This window comes from Pinus tabuliformis, chromosome 8 (assembly GCF_031772625.1).
Source record: "Pinus tabuliformis cultivar Carrire ecotype Pingquan chromosome 8, CPIR1, whole genome shotgun sequence".
In the NCBI taxonomy this organism is placed as follows: domain Eukaryota; kingdom Viridiplantae; phylum Streptophyta; class Pinopsida; order Pinales; family Pinaceae; genus Pinus; species Pinus tabuliformis.
Genome location: NC_142294.1, coordinates 1,927,494,868 through 1,927,500,919, shown reverse-complemented (window position 1 = coordinate 1,927,500,919; position 6,052 = coordinate 1,927,494,868).

The window sequence follows — 6,052 nt, the reverse complement described above, 5'->3', positions numbered from 1 at the left end:
ATTTAGCCTTAGTCAAATTGAGTAAATCGAATTTCCACATCAGCAGGACAACTTGGAGGCAATTAACTAGTTTGACATGGCTCTTGTCACTCAGTCATCTTAGCAAATTCGAGTAAGAGGGCTTTGAGTTTAGTTATGCATGTGTGATTGCTAAATTTTAGTAATCCAGTTTAGTTATTCTCGGTTGTATTTAGTTAATTGACCTCTAACTATTTATAGAGTCAGTTGAAGGTAAATTGTGCAGTGGGACAATAGTCTAACTCAAAGATCTATCAGTTAACTAACCAATCAACCCAAAATAGCTAATGCATGCAAGGAATTAAAATTCCTCAGCTGAAGTGGAGTTGAAAAGGTAGTGTAACATCAATTTAAACTAGTTTGAGTGTACAAGTGTTGCATGAGGTCTGATGATCCATCCTTGGGAATTGTGCAATCAATTTGGAGGAAATTCCTATGTTTTAGGGGCTAATTTCCTTAGAATTTGCGCAAAGAAATAAGAGGCTTGGTGGGAAAATAATTGGCTAAGTGTTGGCCAACGTTTCTCATTGAGTAGAGAGAACAATTATTCTTTTGCCGGCTGTGCTAAGAGTTGGAGCAAGCAATTGTAGTAGTTTCTCTATTCAACTGATTAATGCAGAAATTCTTGAAGGGTTTTTCCTAGTTGGGTTCCCCTAGAAATAGCTGTGTACTTATGGTTTTTCTTATTGCATGTCTATGCATGTTGTTTTAAATTGGGATTTCCATTCCGTAAATTAGTAGAGTATAATTTGTGTCTCCTGATTTTAGTTTGATTTCTTGAGTAGTTGAAATTACTATCAAAATTTCTACATGGTATTGAGCCCTCGAAAATCACATTGAAACTAGTATTTCAAACTTGTCTCTTAGGAATTTCGATTTGGAAACTTTAGTGCAACAAGTTTTCTTTGGGATCAGGTGAATGTTTTTTAACATACTTAGATTGGAGTATGCCCTGGAGGGTAGCTTGAATTTCATAGTCTGGAAGGATCGAACTAAAGCAGTGCTTGATGACAATGGTTTGTTAGAATATGTTAAAAATGATATTGCAAAACCTCCACAGTTGGATGCACAATGATTAGCCAAATGAAAGAAGGATGTTGCAAAGGCCAGGAGAATTCTTCTAGAAGGTGTGAGAGACCATGTAGTTTCAAATCTCCATGTAAAAGAGACACCATTTGCTATGTGGAAGACATTGACTAAGCTAATAGAAAATAATCATGACCATAGAAAATTGGTCCTGAAAGGCAAACTTTAAAACATCAGGATGTAGAAAAATGGCACTATTCCGCAATATCTCTCAAGGTTTACACAAGTTCGAGATGAGCTTGGATGGGTCGGGGTGAATGTAGCAGAATATGACCTGGTGAACCTAACTCTTATAGGCCTTCTAAAATCTTGGCATAGCCACTAAGGATCTGTGTCTGGAAGGGAAAAATTATTGAATTGGGAAAGATTGTGGTCCGATTTGGTTCAAGAAGAGTGTTGTGGAGGTAAATACCCTCTGCGGACAGAGGCGATCCCTACTAGTCCAAATAGGGTCTAGCAATAATCAAACAACGCTAACACGCAGGTTCCTAATTGCAAATGAAAGACCAATGATGAAGGCCTACCTAGATTCCAACGCTAGTACTTGTAGAAGAGTTGATGCTCCCGTTCCTTTGCCCCGGCTGGTCACAATCCTCACGATCCTCGTGCACGGACACCTGCACATGCAAAGAACGATACAAACACAAGCATAAAATCCAATAGATGCAACTATATATCAGTCAGAAAGGATATAACTCAAACACCATCATAAAGACAATAAGAGTGGAACCATAATGATAGTCGTCTATTATTGATAAACAAAGAAGAATACAACCATAGTTCTGACGTCAAATCCTTCTCAAGAGGGTCCAGCCAGCAAGTTCCTCAAGCATTCACCCTTGAAGGTAGATCTCCCAAGACAAAACTCTCTCTCACACAAGTTTACACAAGATCAAAACACTTCACAACCTTCCTTAAGCTCTCTAACAATCCCACACTTGTCACACCAGCTACCTATCAAGCTCACACACTATCAGCAACACTCCAAACACTATGAATTCCAAACTAGCAGCTCATAGCAATGGTGGAGGCTTAAATAGGAGAAGGAGTCTCCATGAATGGTGGGAGGATGAGCTTATCTCCAAGGAAGGTGGCTCAAATGACGAAACAGACATGCCAGAGAAGGGAGGGCGACACATACAAGGCCAACAACCAGGTCTGGAGTCATCTGGAAGGCCGGCTGTTAGAACAAACTCGCCCAGACTGGATCATCGCGGGTGCCTAACTGCACTGGAGCGCTGACATCGCTACTGAATAACCAAGAAAGTCATGTCAGCGCGATAAAATATAATCAACAGTCGCGCTGTCTCATGAAATTCGACCAGCGCGGGAATCACATGTACTTCCGCACTGGCAGCGCGTTCGGTCTGTTTTGGAGCGCTCATCAGCGCGTTTATTTTTACAACAGTCGCGATGATAGCAAAAACTTTGGCAAAGTGGGTCATTTGGCAACGTTAGAGAGCATGAGCATGGATGATTTGGACTGATGACACAATAGGAAGATTGGTAGGAAGACAGTGACAAATTACTGTGTAACATATGCCCCCTAAAGCATGAAGCCCGAGAGAGTGGGAGGGGTGAAATGCTTTATGAAACCGACTGAACTGGAACACCACCAGGAAGAACCTGCACGCAAGTACAACTGATATCTTTGATAATCAATTACATGTAGTCTAGGCATGGGCGTAGCCATCCAAAAGACATACGAAAGAGGTCTGTGGTATGGACGCAGCCACCCAGCTAATGAGACCGTGATGATAGTAAAGGTATGGTCGCAGCCATCCATGAAGACTCAGGTATGGGCACAGCCATCCATCAATGAGTCATGTAATGATCATAATAATCCACAAAATCACAACCTGGATCTCAATAGACAAAATCCAGGGTCTTGCGCTCCATCTCGACCCGAACAAAGTACAAGTTCAAGCATGCGAATATAGGAGTTGAAGTCGAACATGCCAGAACATCGTCTGATTACCAGTCAATGATGAAAACTGTTAACAGACGCGAGAGGTACCACCAATAATGACAATGGTCCTCAAGGTACTATAGGTACAATCTACGGCGTGCGAATCAGTGAGCTGGCGTCGAGCACCCGCAGAATCATTCGATCGGAGGCCAATGATGAAAACCTCGCGTCGAACACGAAGAACCTGCCATTGAGGCATGCAGGCTCCAAGGCACCTGAAGGGAGTCTCGAGGTCAACTTCCTGGATAATGAGCTGAAGTCGACAGGAAGTGACCTTGATCGAAGGTGGGCCATAATGTTTCCCACATCATCGACACGAGACAGAGAAGGATAAGATATTTTGCGTGAGGTATCAGAGGGAGGTTGAGTATTCTTGCAGAGGTCAACTTCTCTTGAACATATCGGCGGCACAACAGTGGACTTGGCAGTATTTGACATTAAATGATCAGGGGTCATGGCGACAAGGCAATGAGCAGATGAGAGGTCAAACAGGATAACCCAAACCCACGGAGGCCAGTGTAAAAACAAGATGAGAGGTTCCCACCCAGACACGAATGCGGACAAGTGCCATGTTCAAGAGCGACATACTGCCGACACGACAATGATTGTGGTTCCATTTCCCCACCATTGCTGGCGAGTACCCCGATTATTTTTTGATGACAAGCTTGACGGGGATAGCATATGCTTGAAAGGCGTCATTTTGATAGAATCCGATGTCATTAAGTTTTAACGAGTCTGACAAAGGAAGAACTCGACGTCTTTTCCTGTTTAGAGAGTCTGAAAAGACAGCAGAAAAGTGAACTCCAGGGGGGTCCTTTTTCGTAAAGTTGTGTCTCTCGAGCCCGAAAAAGTATAAAACGATGCTCGAAAGAACCGCTCGACCAGTATGATCGAGGAGTACTTTTCGTAAGTAGTGACTTCGACCCGAAAAAGTAGAAAAGCGGTCAGAAGCACGTCGTTTTGTAGCCAATAACGAGTTCGAAACGACAAAAACCCGGCGATCTTTTTAAGTTTAAATGGTCGAAAAAAGAGCTTAAAGGCGACCGCCTCTCGCTTCTTTTAACGAGTCGAGAGGGAGACTCGGCTATCTTTTCTTATTTCACGTCGAAAAAGAGCTTAAAGACGACGTTTCGGGACCAAGTGCGTATAGAACTATCGTAATTCCACCAGCTGAGATCCTGCACAAGGAACACCGCACGCGTAAACCGGTTCGAGATAATATAGACAATATGCATAAAAACATAGTAAAACTATATCGGAACCAAGCATATGGTAAAAACCATCATAAAAAACCCATATTTATGAAAAATAATATTTAATTTTTCAAAATTTACCATAAATAGGGGGGTAAACAAAATTTTTACCATTGTTACCATTTGGAGCTTTGGAGAGCGACTTGGAGCTGTGAGGTTGACGAGCGAAATTCCACCTCGTACGTGCATCATCCATCCTGAAGTCAGTTCCAGGTAGGTACATCTTGCCTTACGCTCCATTTTGAAGTCTTTTTTCTGCATTTTAACGGTGGGAAGTGGCTGTTTGAGCGGATTTTTTGAAACGCATTCCGCTCTCGGTCAGCGCGGATTTCCCTATCGGGTCCGCGCTGATCGAAAAAACTTCCACAGGCCACTCCCGGATCAGCGCGGAAGAGTGATGTACTTCCGTGCTGACCCGGAAAAAATATCAAAGGCGCCCATTATCAGCGCGACTGTTTTAAAAACAGTCGCGCTGACGCCGCGCAACAAGTTTTTTGATAAAATTAACGTGTGAAACTTTATGAGCAGGGCCCTAATGAAATTTTTTGATCATGCAGGGTATAATGGCGTTCGTTTGGCAGGAACGCGCTCATGATAACGAGGACATAGTGGCTTTTGCCGATGCTGGGTGCCGAAATGCATTGCGGGGGTGCGGGTTGCTTAAATTTTTCTTAACTCCACGCCTGCGAGCACAGCCTGACCTTCTGGAACTCTTGATCAGAGCCTGGAATCCCACTGATGGGAAGTTCGTTATCTGAGGCCGAGACATCGAGTTTGATTACACAAACATCTATTTTTTGACCGGGTTGTCACGTCGAGGTGAGATGCCTATTCTGGAGGGGCAGCGACCCGGTGGTGATACTATAGACATGCTGATGGCTCAGGTGTGCCCACGGGCACGCAAGTCACGGAGCGGGAAGATAGAAATTCCTACGGTGGAGGACATCATCCTTCGAACTATGCTCTTCATGGTGACTCGGGCAGCGGGCTCCCAGGCCCAACATGAGGCCTCGAAGACCCATCTTCGACTGGCTCTCGAATGCTTGAATCCTACCATATTTAACTGGGCAGGGGCAGTAGCGGAAAACATGAAGAGACAACTGACCAACTGCCGTCGTGGTGAGTCGAAGCAGTTTGGCTACGGATCGATCTTACTCCCGCTCATGCTGGAGCGGGTGCCGGCATTGCAACTGCAGGATATGGTCGTGGACCCACCTAGAGGCCCTCGTGAGACGAGGGCCACACGATGGGGCCATGTCATGCCACGAGGAGGTGGCGGTCGACCAGTGGCATGGGGGGTATACTTCCGAGAGTGGTTGGAGTGGCAGACTATTTTTGTGGAGGACTGGCCGTATGCCGGCCTAGACTTCCGTGGAGACCCAGACATGCCGCTGCCTGCTGGAGAGCAGTGGGATGACGGTGGTAAGACACTTGATCTCATTTTTTGATTTTTTATTTTTGTGATGTTTTTGATTTTTTCATGTACATGTCCTAATGACGAACGCTATGGTATGCAGATGTAGGACCGGCGAGACCCCTCGGCCTGGCCCCAGAGGCACGGAGGGATGCGTAGGGCATTGGAGCTCTAGCCCTGGCTCCTCCGGGAGATGATACGATGGAGACCGTGATACGGAACCTCGAGGGCTTGCTGTCAGGGATTCCAGATTACTAGGGGATAGAGGAGGTCCCCATAGCGTCTCAGATCCATACAGTGGGAGTAGAACCT